At 42.6% G+C, this 15227-nt stretch overlaps 1 non-coding gene across 1 annotated transcript; it reads left to right on the forward strand.

Annotated features, from left to right (window-relative positions):
* The first annotated feature begins 234 nt into the window (after nt 1-234).
* On the forward strand, nt 235-316 carry TRNAS-UGA. The gene has a single exon. It is a non-coding gene; the product is annotated as a tRNA-Ser (tRNA).
* The last annotated feature ends 14911 nt before the right edge of the window (nt 317-15227 follow it).

Consider the following 15227-nt stretch of genomic DNA (forward strand, 5'->3'; position numbering starts at 1 on the left):
GCATGGAAGGGAAGGATTTCTAAGATACTCCCTTAAAGGCGTTTACTTAAACTACTTAAGGGAGATTTTATTATTCCTCGCGTTAACAGGTAGCTCCTGCAACTTGAGCAGTAAGCCCCGGCCGCCTCCCACAGCAGACCTCCGGAAGATTATAGGCCCCGCCCACTAGCGTGTGTGGTGCGCATGTGCTCAGTTTTAACACTAAAGTGTCTCCGCCTTCCCTTTCTCTCCGTGGCAGCGATGGCCGAGTGGTTAAGGCGTTGGACTTGAAATCCAATGGGGTCTCCCCGCGCAGGTTCGAACCCTGCTCGCTGCGGAAGCGGTTGGCTTCACTCTTTTTTTCACCGATTTCTAATAAATACCCTCAATTGATAATCCGCATTCTTCAGCTGAATTTCCGGTATCTGCCGGCTAAATGGTCTGACTACAGAGAAATTAAACGTGTCAAAGAAAAGCCAGCAAGTGTCAGTGCTGTGAACATGCCGCTGTTCACACTAATGGAAATAGTCTTTCTTTATCCTAAACAGCAAGCTAATCTTTCAGAATCTTGTTCCTCGTTCGCAGAATAAAGATAAAATGAAGATAAATATTGGTGAGAATTTTCAGGCTATCATAGCCTGAACAAGCTATCATCTCATTAAAACTGATGGCAAACCTAATACGATATTACAGACATGGGAAGACTTTTCCAATATATTTCCAAATGCATAAAGTTGGACAGGTGGAAAGACAATATATACGATTATCACATTTTTTGTTAAACAATTCATTTATATAATCATTTATGTGGAAAGAATGGCAGAAAAAAAGAATGAACGGGGGCTGGAAAGAAAGAACCAAAATGTTAGCAGTAATTATCTCTGGATGGTGGAATTTGGGCGGGGGGTTAATTTTAATTTTCCTAACAGATAGGTTTTTTTGTTTAACTTATTTTTCTAAAATGTGTGTGTTTATCCAGTATTTTTTTTTTTTAATAATAAAAAGAGGGGTACTCTTTCTGCCCCCTTCTGATACCTATGTCAGAAGTTTTCTCTATCTCCTTTATACTTTAATAAAACTTTATTACACACAAAAAAAAAATAATAATAATAATAATAAAAAGACCAACTCTAGTGGCTTAAACACATAAGTGGTTTGTCTCAAGAAATCTGGGAACAGTTAACTCTCCAATGGAACAATGAAACAGTGCTCTTTGCAGCTTTCTTTTCTGCCATTTTTATTTTATTTTTTGTCCACATGGCACATGTGGGATCTTAGCTCTCCAACCAGGGGAACCATGCCCCCTGCCTTGGAAGGACCAGTCTTAACTAGTGGACTGCCAGGGAAGTCCCTCTGCTCTGCCATTCTTAACACACAGGCCACATTCCAAGCATGTTGTCTCATTGTCCTAAGATGACTGCCAGACCTCCAGACCTCACATCTGTATTCAGCAAAGAGGCAAAAACCCTGTTTATATCTCATTCCCTTGAACTGTGTAACATGACCACCACTCAGTTCAGTTCAGTTCAGTCGCTCAGTCCTGTCCAACTCCCACCAGCTACAAGGAATTCTAATGAAATAAGTGTTTTAAGCTGAGTGTATTGCTACCGAATTCAAAATTAGAATTTCACTGATAAGGAAGAAAAATGGATGGATATGGAGTGGACAATCAACTGTGTCTGCCACACACTTCTAACAGGAAAGTCAAAATTTCTAGGCATAAGACCTTCAAAATAAGTCCCCTATCTGCCTCCCCAGCCTTCCCGTCCTTCTCTTCCATCTCCTTTTGAGTTATTAGAAAGCTTCCCAGCCCTGTTTGATGGCTCTTGTCTTTGAACTTTTTCACTTGTTCACACACAATTGCCTTCCTAGTTAGAGGACTTGCTCTCCTTTTTAATCTAGATGGAAGACTACAATTTATCCTCACTCCCCCCTCCCTCTATCACAGAAGCTGAAACAGCCACATATTTGCTTCCAAGTACCTCTTGCAGGTAGGCAGCATGTGACCTAGGCCCAACCAATCAGATGTGCTCACTGCCCCCAACTTTCAATCAGAACTATTAACGCACGGGTACACCTGTGGCAGATTCATGTTGATGTATGGCAAAAGCAATACAATATTGTAAAGTAATTAGCCTCCAATTAAAATAAATACATTTATTTTTTTTTTAAAAAGAACTATTAATGCAAAGAAGTAGGGAGGGTAAGGATCCACCCTGTTGGTAAGCAGAGGCCATAGTGGCAGCTGCAGAGATTGCTAAGGGTAGCAGCACCAAGGTTATAAATGAAGTTTACAGTGAGTCCTTCAACAGCAGCAACAGTAGTGTTGTCATTCCACAGTGATCTTGGACTTTGCCTAGCCTAACTTACTCCTGTCCCATTTTCCAAAAGTGGCTTTGCAGCCCTCCTGGCGATTCTATGAACTATTTGATTTCCTTCCAGTAAGTATTCTGCTTAAATCAGGCCCAGTCAACTTCTCTTCTTCCAAACACCAGATATAGCTTCCCTCTTCACCTCACCATTACCTGCTGGGAAAACTCATGTTCTTTCTTCAAGTGTCACCTTATGGGTAAAGCATTCCTGCAATTTCCAGGTTTGACCCCAGAGGCCCCATTTTTATTCTTGCTACTTATTATAGCAAATCTCACATTGAACTATTTCTGCCCGTTTGCCTCTCTTCCCACTAAACAGTAAATTTCCTGCGAATGTAAAAAGGGATCATGTCTCATCTTTGAGACTAGCACAGAAAAGGTACTCTATAAATCTTTAATAAAGGAATGAATAAATATATGAATCAACACACAAGTCCACAGTCCACCCCTGGAATACCCTGGAAAAAATGGCAAGGGGGAAGCAAACTTGTTATCTTCCTTTTGAAGACCACTTACCTTTGCCTCAGGCTTCCCAGGTGGTACAGTGGTAAAGAATCCGCCTCCCAGTGCAGGTTCCTGAGTTGGGAAGATGGCCTGGAGGAGGGCATGGCAACCCACTCTAGTATTCTTGCCTGGAAAATCCTATGGACAGAGGAGCCTAGTGTGCTGCAGTCCATAGGGTCACAAAGAGTCACACACAACTGAAGCGACTTACACACGCAACCTCTGTCTTAGCATGAACGTGAGTTAATTTAGTATATAATATCCTCCTCCCTTCCTTACCTTTCCATTTCCTTCCCTTTCCTTATTTTTTCCTTGCCATCTTTTTATTTTTCTTCTGTTCCCCTGTCTTGTAGCCCTGAAAGAACCAACTGAACCAGGAGGCAAGTGCATACAGACTTCCATCTCTCTGGGCAACCTCCATGCCCATCTCCCTACGAGTGGTTCACTTTCACCCTGGCCTCCATATAACCTGAATGTCATCTCTGTCTGTGGGGAGCAAAGGAAAATCCACAGAAGATTTTAGAGGAGATGTGGAAGTGGTTCTGTAGCACACTCCTCGGAGGACACAACCTCAACTTCTTCTCCTTCCACCTTTCTCTTCATCCCAGTCCCCCAGCACCTTCACTCTCCCATGCATCCCGGAAGCCTACAAGTTCCAACCCAACTTCATATGGTGAATGACCTTGAGGATTTTCCCTCAAGATCCCAGCTCTTTCACTTTTTTATAATACAGAGTAATTAAGCCTCATCCCTGTGCATTGGCATCAGTGTGCCCAACAATCACAGAGCCCCTCTTAGAAGGCAGAGGAAGTTATAAATATGATTCCAAAGTCTCCTTACCCTACCTCAGATATTTCTCTATCCACTTCTATTAATACAAAATAAATCCTTTAAAAAATGAATAAATAAATCCTTCAACTTCCCAGAGTTCAAAAAGTTTTTCAATGTAGATAAACTGAAGAGAATTTTTTGTAAATTGTAATCAGTTGATCTGTAAGGAAATACTAAACTTTTAACCATCGCTCGCCTTCCAAATCCAGGTCCTTCTCCATCTGTACTTCCAGTTTGCAGCATCTTGACTCACTGAGCAGGACATACCCACTTGGAATTATCTTGATACTTCCTATTCCCCACCTCGTCTGTCTACCCCAAGTGCCACTGAGGTTACCCCTAAATATGCTCAGAATCCACTCGGTTCCAAATCTACCACCATCACCCAATCTAAATCAACATCACCTCTCAGGCTGATTACTTCTCAGCCTCCTGTCTCCCCCATCTACTCTTCCTCCCCTTTAATCTACTGTCCATAAAATAAAATTCAAAAATTTCACATACTGGGAATTACCTGGTGGTTATGAGTCTGCTTTCACTGCTCTGGGCCCAGGTTCAATCCCTGGTGGGGGAACTAAGACCCAGCAAGCCACATGGCACAGCCAAAAAAAAATTTAATGCACATTTGGTCTAATAACTCTCCTCTGAAAACCTTTCTTGAGATTCCCAAGTGCTCTTACAATAAAGACTAAACTCCCTACAATGACCCCTTAGTTCCCCATGATCCTGCCAGCATACCAACTGGGCTTCTCCCACTCATTCTCTGGCAAGATGTACTGTCCTTTCCTTTAGTTTCTTGAAGAGATTACACTCTTTCCCACCTTAGGAATTTTATGTATGTTCCAATGTAACCCTCCCCATCAAATTAGGTTGCCTTCTTATGTGATTTCATACCATATTATTCTTTTTCTTCACAACATTTACTGTACTATGTGATACATTAGTATGAATATTTGCTTAATTTCTCCCTGCATGTGAACATATAATGTGGGATATATATGTGTGTTTAACCACTGAAACTCCTTAGCTGGTCCTTGTGAAAGTGAAAGTGAAGTTGCTCAGTCGTGTCTGACTCTTTGCGACCCCGTGGACTGTAGCCCACCAGGTTCCTCTGTCCATGGGATTCTCCAGGCAAGAATACTGGAGTGGGTTGCCATTTCCTTCTCCATATCTGGTCCTTAGTGGGCCCTCAATAAATAATTTTTCTGAATGAGTTTTGTGGTTGAGAAGATTAGCAAGCACAAGGTCTCAAATGGGACTTCTCTGGTGGCCCAGTGGTTGGGAATCCACCTTGCAATATGGGAGACAAGGGTTTGATCCTGGGCAAGGAACTAAGTTCCCACATGCCTCAAAGCAACTAAGTCCACAGCAGAAGGATCCTGCATGAGGCAACAGAGATCCCCCTATGCTACAACTAAGAACTGATGCAACCAAATACAATTTTTTTTAAAGATCTCAGAATACCTGAAACAGTGGGAGATAGAGTCTCTAATGAGGGTGGGTATACTCTGCTTTCCTTCAACTTTCAGGGATTAATCAAAACTGTACCTGAGGGATTTCCCTGGTGGCTCAGTGGTAAAGAATCTGCCTGCCAATGCACAGGACACAGCTTTGATCCCTAGTTCAGAAAGATCCCACATGCCGCAGAGCAACTAAACCCATGCACCACAACTATTAAGCCTGTGCTCTAGGGCCCAGGAGCCACAGCTACTGAAGCCCTCAAGCTCTAGAGCTTCTGCTCTTCTATAAGAGAAGCCCCTCCAATGAGAAGCCCGCACACCACACTGAAGACCCAGCACAGCCAAAAATAAATATAAATAAATAAAAACTTTTTAAAAAATTATGCCTCAATGGATTTGTGTCCTAACTGCATAGATCAGCAGGAATGTTGCAGCTGAACCACCTGATGCATTGCAGCACTCTTTAGTATGATTTATGAAGCTGTTATTTTGTTTTAACACATCATGTTTATTGTAAAGGAGTTTCATCCCCAGTGGTTTCATTAATGGAAACCTACACTGGGGTGTGTAGTGTGGCTGGGGAAAAGCGATTCAGAGATAGGGATGGCCTAGAACATGTGTAAAACTTATATTCCAAGTTCCTTCTGGCCCTGACAAACCCCCCATGCCCACCTCTGAAGGCATCACTCCCCAATGTGCCCACATCCTCAAGAACATCTGGTCTTATGCCTTTTCTAAATGCAAGAGCAGAAACAACTAACAATGATGCCTAAGTCATAGTCTCTGCAGGAGCTAGAGAGACAGAACCTCTGACATTGGAATTTTTAGACAGAAAAATTTGATTTGTTCTATCTGAAGCAATGATGGAGAAAGAGCTTTCAGCTCTTGTTTTAATCACTAGCTACCTTCCCAACATACATGAAGTTAATCAGACAAGCTCACTCAGGCTGGTAGACTGGATGCCACAGGAAACTGGTTATTTCTTTTTCCTTCCCATTTCCCCTCACTTCTACTCATCAGTCCTAGGCCTGGGGGACACTCATGGGTTGGATTCCAAGGCCTAAAGAGTGGATGCGAGGGACTTAGGTTTACCTTAGCTTAGTCCTAGACCTGGGGACACTCTTTCATGGGTTGGATTCCAAGGCCTAAAGAGTGGATGGGAGGGACTTAGGTTTACCTTAGCTGCTTTGTCTGGTACTGCGCTGCCAGGGGAGGCATGAGTGAACAAGGCCAGGCGTCCATTGGTATCTCTAGGCCGATGAGAAGACACCAGGGACAGAGAACATGGCCCATGGGCTTCATGCTTTTGATGATCTTTGATGCTTGAGGTCAGGGATGGAAAAGAGTCAGGAATTGCTCTGCTCCTCACTGAGGTGCTGAGGCAGGGCACAGTCCTGGCCTGGTCAGCTCATCAATACCAGGTCCCACTCCAGAGATCTCAGAACCCTTTGTTCTTTCATATCACATTCATTCCCAAACACTTCGGGGGGATATGTTTCCCTCCCAAACATAGTCATTTGAGACAAATTCAAAGTATTTTTCTAGAGAGGCAATTTTTTACATATTTCACCTGACACCATATTTCATTCTAAGAGATAAGTATATACAGTGTCCATATAAAAGGTATTTATCTTCCAGATGTTAAGACACATGCATAATTGGAGAAAGACTGTTAATGTTCTGACATCATATATATTGGGACACTGGAGCACAGAAATGCCATACTTCCTTTTGGTACACATTTGTAGTACAGAAATCAGCAAAGTTTTACTGTAAAAGATGAGCTAGTAGATATTTTCAGCTTTACAGGTCATGCGGTTTCTGTTGCAACTACTCAGCTCTGTCTTTGTAACACGAAAGAAGACATAAACAAATGAGTTCCAACAACACTTTATTTACACAAGCAGGCAGCAGTGAGAGGGTAACAGGTAGCAAGGCCAGAGGTCCCCAAGCAGCAAGAAGAAATAAACTGCAAGTGGCAGATATTTTCCCTTCCCTACACAAAATTAAACAGTGCCCAACTCTTTGGGACCCCATGGACTGTAGCCCACCAGGCTCCTCTGTCCATGGAACTTTCCAGGCAAGGATACTGGAGTGGTTTGTCATTTCCTTCTCCAGGGGATCTTCCCAACCCAGGGATCAAACCTGGGTCTCCTGAACTGCAGGTAGATTCTTTACCAACTGAGCTACCAGGGAAGCCCTAATGGCTTTCTAACAGACATAAAACACCTTGCTAAAAACTAGCAAGGGGGCACTCTTTCTGTCCCCTTCTGATGCCTGTGTCAGAAGCTTTCCCTATCTCTATTATACTTCAATAAAACTTTGCTACACAAAAAGTTCCAAGTAGTCAAGCCTCATCTCTGACCCCAGATCGAAATCCTCTCCCCTGGAGGACACCAATCCCGGCGTAACACACGGCTTGCAGCAGCAACCTTTCACCAGGCTGGATTGGCCCACAGGCTGGAGTTCACAATCCCTGCTCTAGAGGACTCTCCCCAGTATAATATAAAAAAAAAAGTCTTTCCAAGTTATAATTGTTAAAATACAATTAATTGGGACATTGTTAAGAGGCTGTTAACATTTCACTTATGGTTTCACACTTACATTAATATATACATATGAAATCTTACAATTTCCATCAATATAAACATATCTGGCTCAGTAGTAAAGAATCCACCTGCCAATGCAGGATTCCCAGTTTCGATCCCTGGGTTCAGAAGATCTCCTGGAGAAGGAAATGGCAACCCACTCCAGTATTCTTGCCTGGGAAATCCCATGGACAGAGGAACTTGGCAGGCTATAGTCCACGGGGTCGCAAGAGTCAGACATGACTTAGCAACTAAACAACAGCAAGAAAAGACATCAGTAATACATACATGAGACAAAATTTGGAGTAAATGTTTTCTAAGATCATTCCATCTCAATACATCAATGTGAATACATCTCAATACATCTGGTGTTCTTTCCTGTACATCATGCTTGTCAGCTCCACTCAGCAAGAGACTGATGGGGTGCAGACCGTGGAAATACCTGCTTATTTTCTTCTCTTTCTGTATTTTGCCATGTAGGCCTCTGCTCTGAAATAAGAAGGTATTGGGTCTGCTGCTGTAAACAAAGCCATTCAGCCTTTGAGCTTCTTAAGGTGAGGTTTGAATTCATGTTTGCAAGTTTATTTGCAAAGTGCCCTGAACAAGCAGGAAGAAGAGGGACTTTGAAGTCAGAGCAACCAGGCTTCAAATCCAGGCTCCTTTCCTTTCTTGCTGTGTAACTTTGGGCTCCTTACTTAACCTTTCTCAGCCTTAGTTTCCTTATCTACTAAGAGGCAATAATTATTATTTCTACACTGTGGCATGATCAGAGCCATTTTCTGAACTAGAACCATAGGCCTGGCACTGTGATAAGTGCTTTACATACATTGTTTCATTTAACTCTGGGAAACAGGTCACAGCTAGTTTACCAGTGAGGAACTGAGGGTGGGATCACATGCTGTTATGTCCTTCCCCTTTTCCCAGAGCTGGTCCCTCATAACAGTGTCTAGGAGGAGCCACTGGATAGGGATAAAAGAGGTCTTTCGATTTATGTTGCTGGGGTGAAATTTTCTTTGTTCTGTTGTCTCTCTCAGCTGGATAAATTAGGGAACAAGTTCCCAGGGAGTTGATAGGTAAAGCTGCCCAGGCTCTGGTGAGGATGTATTTGAGACTGGGTGAGGCCTTCTCTAACAAGCTAGCAGCTCCTTTGAGATTCTCTTACGTGGGCTTTTTCCCTCTGATGCCATTGACAGTTCATTATTGGTTTCAAAAATATAACTTCCCAGCCTGCGTTACTTTCCTCCTTCCAACTCCAGTCCACTCCTATTGTTTTTTTGTTTTTTAATTTATTTGACCGCAGTGGGTCTTAGTTGCAGCACGCAAACTCTTAGCTGCAGCATGTGAGATCTAGTTCCCTGACTGGGGTTGAACCCAGGCCCCCTGCGTTGGGAATGCAGAGTCTTAGCCAGGGAACCACCAGAGGAGTCTCTGCCCCAACTTTTTAAATGTATGTATCAAATGCATGATATGTGTCTTGACCCCTGGATGTGAGATGACCTATCTCTGGGAAGGAAAAATCTGATTTGGAGGACCCTCTTTCCTGCATCCTCTGGACTTGGTAAGCCTCTCTGGCCACCATCATTGCCTCTTCTTAGACAATGATCTGAACCACCAATCTCCCCAGTGGATCCCCTTGGCGGGCAGAATAAAGGCAAACTCCCTAGCTTAGGAGTCCTAGCAAAGGCCCCTCAAAATTTGGCCCTGACATCTTTATGACCTTCTTTCAAAGTACTCTCCAACATGATGCTGGAAGAGTTCATCTGACTTAACAACATCTCCCACAGAACAGACTTAGCAATTTCTCACACACTGGCACTCTCGGCTCTCCTTAATGGCTGATTTGAAATATACACACCCAGCAACATGCACATACACATACATACACACACACTACCCCATACACACAGATTTGAGGATATACACAGAAGTAAGTTTTTAAAATGTCATGTAAGCAAAATTCAATTCATGTTCTTCCTTATCTGTCCCATGTTCAAGAAATACTCCAGAAAAGCCAACAAGAATATCAGGTATTATATATCAGGGACAGCCAAGAATGGAAACACCAGGAATCCTTTTATATAGCAAGACAAAGTGAAGATTTTTTTTAATTAAATTATGTTGACTTGCTTATCAAATAGGCAATATATTCTTATAGATCAAAATCATAGTGGTTCCCGCCCTTCCCTGGCATCCTGCCACCAACATCGCCTTCCTGGACCACCAGTTATCAGTTTCTCATTTTTTCTTTCAGCACCTCCTTTATGCACACACAAGAATATACATATTTTTAAAATAATGTTAGCATCCTATACAAATTGTTATGAACCTTCTTTTGCTATTGAAAAGAACATTGTGAACATCTTTCTATATAAAGAGCTTTCTCATTAAAAATGGCCTCTGCTAACTCAAATACCATCTGCAGGTAGAGCTCAATGCCTCAGAATGAACGGACCCAAATTTATGTAACCAAATCGTTGTTGACGATCATTCAAGTTCTCCAATCTTTTGATTTTACCAAAAAAAAAAAAAAAAAGTGCTTAAAAGAAAATCTTGTGTGTGTGTATACATATATATATGACATTTTCTAAAGCAAGAAGCTTAATCTCTGTTACCCATTTTCATGTACAATTGGGAGAAAGGGGTCAGCCCTTTGAGCACCTAACAAGAATTCGCTACAAGAAATCAAACGGTTCTAAAAGCATAGTCAAACCTCAATAAAGCTGAAAAATAAATAAAATTACAAGGTATAGTCTACACAAATAACCTAGAAAGAAAAGGGAAGCCTCTACTCTGGTAATCTATTTCATTTCCAGGGGAAAGGGAGGATCAGAAGTAAAAGTACTCATTTACCTTTTGACATGTCAAGTGAGTTAATTTCCATTTCCCTTCTCTTCCTCCTGTTTCCCCTCCCTGCTGCTTAGCTCCACATTCTACCCAGTAGCTACTGGGCTTCCTGGAATTTTTATTAACAATTGAAGATGCTCCAGGAATCATTTGTGTGACCTCAGCCAATGGCCTCTGGGTATAGTGCTCACTGCCTCTGGCTCATAAAAAAGACAGCAAAGGCTGATATTACAAATAATGCAGGTCTGAAACTTTCCCTGAAGAATGACAATGATTATTTGTAAGGCAAGGGAGTGATGGGAGGTCCACAAGACCCACTCTCAGTTCCTGCTTCTATTTTCAGGGGTGAGATGTATGACTTGATGAATTTTTTCAGTACCTGTATTAATATCATGCCACAGTCCCGACTCCTTTGCAAGACTGACTTGAGGGTGCATCCATTGCAGAAACAAATTTATTTCTTAAATGCAGGCAAAGAGGCACAGAGACACTCTTATCTATTGCTTTTCCTGTTCCTATTTCCGCCATGAAAATTAGCTAATATATAGGTCAAATCTACTTGTAACAATTTGATTTTACCTTACATTCATCCAGGCTTGAAAAATGACCAGAGCTCAGGCAGATTGATGCTTCCTGGCCACTCGTTTCTAACCTGTATTAACATACCAGCACTACCAGCACTAACTTTGAGTAAATTATTCTTTGTTTTTATCCCCAACACTTTTTAAACTTCATTAAAATAGAAACCCCTAAACATTTTTCTTGATTGTCTCTGTGAAACACCCAGACTGCTGACAACTAGGCTGTATCTTCATATTTTCAATTTTTTAATTTTTTGGCCACACCACACATCACGTGGGATCCTAGTTCCCCAACCAGGGAGCCAACCTGTGCCCCCTTCTTTGGAAGCACGAGTCTTAATCACTGGACCATCAGGGAAGTCCCCATATTTCAATATCTTAGCTGCTCTTTTTTATTATCTATTACGACAGCATTCCCACTGAGGGGAATGTTGGGCTATTGAGGGAATAAGAGAGATTTTCATTGGTCAAAAACCAAATTCAATTGAGTAAACGTGAAGATCTAATTGGCTTTCTTCAATAATTCTTGAATCACGCAGCAACCCAATCAGTAAATAGAGAAGCTCTGAGGCAGAATGAGGGTGGGGCAAGAAGGTATTAGCAAAAGAAAGAATTCTTTTAGGACAGGCTGATGTCTTTGTGCGAAAGGGAATAGTAGGGGTCTTTGTCACACAGGATTCCTCAATAGGGCTGATGAGGAAATTTCAGATTGACTGTTTAAACGGTCACTTTTCTAGTAGGTGTTGAAACTGCAACTAAATCTTGCTATGTGGGGGACAAATGACTTCATTTGGGGCCTCTTTTTTTAAACACATTTTTTTAAGGTAATAGTCTCTCTCCCTTATTAAAAATATGTATTTGTTTATTTATTTGGTTTCACAAGGTTTTATTTGCAGCACATGGGCTCTTCGATATTTGCAGCATGCAGGATATTTGCAGCACATGGGCTCTTAGATCTTGCGGCATGCAGGATCTTTAGTTGAGACACGTGGAATCTAGTTCCCTGAGGAGGGATTGAACCTGGACCCCTAGCACTAGGTGGGCAGAGTCTTAGCCACTGGGCCACCAGGGAAGTCCCTTGACACATCTTTCTGCTTAAGCCCACCACACAGCTATCTCATTTCCAATTATAACTCTTCTGCAATGTCACAAGTTCTGGTGGGCATTATATTTGAAAAACAAATAAAAGTATCAAAATGTTTATATCTGTTCTAAAAAGTAGGTTTTATTATTCAGGTATGGTAAGGACAACAGAGATTATCATTGAAAAGATAATTTCTTATTCACAATATTGACTGAAAAAAAATGAACAGGGTGAGAGTTGTGAGTTAAGTTTTTCCTGGGGGCAATAGCCCAGGAGAGAGTTCTCAGTAACTGCTCCAAAGTGGTTGGGGGAAGGTGAGTACTCTATCTGACTTTAGTGAAGGGAGATAAGTACAGACAAGCACACATATAAACAGAAGGTTGCTGCTAGTCATGAGGAGGGGATGTCTCTGTTAATTATTTTAGTGCTTTTCTAAATATGAGAAGATTCAAAAAATTGGACTCATAAAATCTTCTGAAAATATTTAACTATCCAAAAGCTGTTCTGCCAGTTTATCCCAGAGCACAGAGTGCCTCATTCCGGATCTCCACCCTGAACTTTCAGGTCAGTGACCGAAGTAGCCCAACCTAATCCTTATAGCGGCAGACATTGTTGTTGTTGTTAAGTCACTAAGTCGTGTCCAACTCTTTGTGACCCCATGGACGGTAGCCCACCATGCTCCTCTGTCCGTGGAATTCTCGAGGCAAGAATACTGGAGCGGGTTGCCATTTCCTCCACCAGGGGATTTTCCCGACCCAGGGATCAAACCCACGTGTCCTGCATTTTATACATTGGCAGGCAGCTTCTTTACCACTGAGCTACCAGGGAAGCCTGCAGAGGCAGATGGCAAGTGACAATTTTTAGCTGGCAACAGTTACCAAAGGGAGGGGTCATGCCAAGCCATGGGTCTGTCCAGAAGTAGAGGAAGCATGGGGGAAAGGTGGGCGAAAGGCTCTATTTTGGTTTCTGTGAGGAGCTGGGAAGACAGGGCAAATAGGTTTACGATTGGCTAGTTTGAATGATTTCAGCAGGCTGTTGGGTACTTAAGGTTTATTCCTAGTTGTCTGCTATCTGGCCCTGGAGTGATCAAGATAGAGTAATAGTGGCCCACAGTTGGTGGAGGTACACTCAGGATTGGTTCACTTGCATATAAAAGGTATGCTTGCAGCTGAGATGTTCAATGTCTCCAGGAACTGGTTGCCCTGGGAGGGACAGTCTCTCCAGGGTTAGTAAGGCCCCAGATGTCAAAGCACCAAAAATATAGAAAATGAAACAGCATGATTAATAGAGTAGCAGTAAGAAACTGAAAGCACACTCAACTTAGGGCAATTCTATATGGGCTTAGTAAGAAAAGGCTATTTTTGAAGGTTATGGAGAGGGTACAGAAAACTCACAAGGGACAGGAAGTGGTGAAACAAGGAATGTCCCTTGCCATCTAGTTCTGCAAGGATTACTGTCACTGATCAACAGTACACCCTAAAAGGAATTCAGGACTAAGAACAAGATGAGGCATTCTATGCTTCAGGGAAACAGGCCCTGAGATAGTAATATGAAGCCGGATTCATGCATCTTCCCACACTTAGAAAAGCTTAAAAATAATTAGCTGAGATACCTGCTCCCTGTGACCAGCAGCAAATGTCTACTGAGATGTGTGCTGGGCCGCACCTACTCCTTAGTTAAAATCACATATATACTCACCTCTCCCCTTACATCCTCAGAGCAGTTCCTAAGAGCTCTCTGAAAGGCTGTCTCCCGGGTTGTAGTTATTACTGAGTCCCCAGATAAAACTGAAACTTACAGTTTTCTCATTGCGCCTTTTATGAGGAGAGGGAGTGGCCACCAAAACTCAGACAGGAGTTCTGAGGAAAGGACTGTCCTTGAGGAGTCCACAGCAATCCTGAAGGCAGAGAGCTGAACCTCCTCACTCTTCTCCCCTCCTCCACACCCTGAGTGGGCCTCCCCAGGGTCCAAACGCCTCCAGTCAGTCTCTGTAGCTAGAAACGGGGCAGAGAGTGGGTCCAAAGGGGCAAAAGGAGATAGCAAGACTCTGCTTTACATAAAACTTGGAAAACAGAGAAAATAAAAATAATTATTCCTCACCAAGCACCTAACACACCAACTTTATCACAATAGTCTATTTCCTTCCTGTTCTATTTGTATATAGTTTAATACAGAACTGTATTTAAAATTAAATCACTGGACTTCCCTAGACTTCCCTGGTGGCTCAGATGGTAAAGTGTCTGTCTACAATGCAGGAGACCCAGGTTCGATCCCTGGGTTGGGAAGATCCCCTGGAGAAGGAAATGGCAATCCACTCCAGTACTATTGCCTGGAAAATCCCATGGACAGAGGAGCCTGGTAGGCTACAGTCCATGGGGTCGCAAAGAGTCAGACACGACTGAGCGACTTCACTAAGACTAAGACTAAGAATGGTCCAGTGGCAAGAATCTACTTGCTAGTGGAGGACACAGGTTCAACGTGCCACAACTACTAAAGCCTGAATGCCCTGTTCTCCACAACATGAGGAGCCACCGCAGTGAGAAGTCCGCACACTGCAGCTAGAGGGTAGCCTCTACTCTCGGCAACTAGAGAAAGCTCGTGTGCAGCAACAAAGACCCAGTGCAGTCAAAAATAATAACTAAATTAAAATAAATTTTTAAATTAAATCATTGACTATTTCAAACATATAGAGATATACAGGAAATAATACAGTATTCAGTTAAGTCAGTCGCTCAGTCGTGTCTGACTCTTTGAGACCCCATGGACTGCAACATGCCAGGCTTTCCTGTCAACCACCAACTCCAGGAGCTTGCTCAAACTCATGTCCATTGAGTCGGTGATGCCATCCAAACATCTCATCCTCTGTCATCCCCTTCTCCTCCTGCCTTCAATCTTTCCCAGCATCAGGGTCTTTTCCAATGAGCCAGTTCTTTGCATCAGGTGGCCAAAATATTGGAGCTTCAGCTTCAGCTTCAGCATCAGTC

The sequence above is a fragment of the Bison bison genome, unplaced genomic scaffold, assembly GCF_000754665.1.
Source record: "Bison bison bison isolate TAMUID 2011002044 unplaced genomic scaffold, Bison_UMD1.0 scf7180017864309, whole genome shotgun sequence".
NCBI lineage: Eukaryota > Metazoa > Chordata > Mammalia > Artiodactyla > Bovidae > Bison > Bison bison.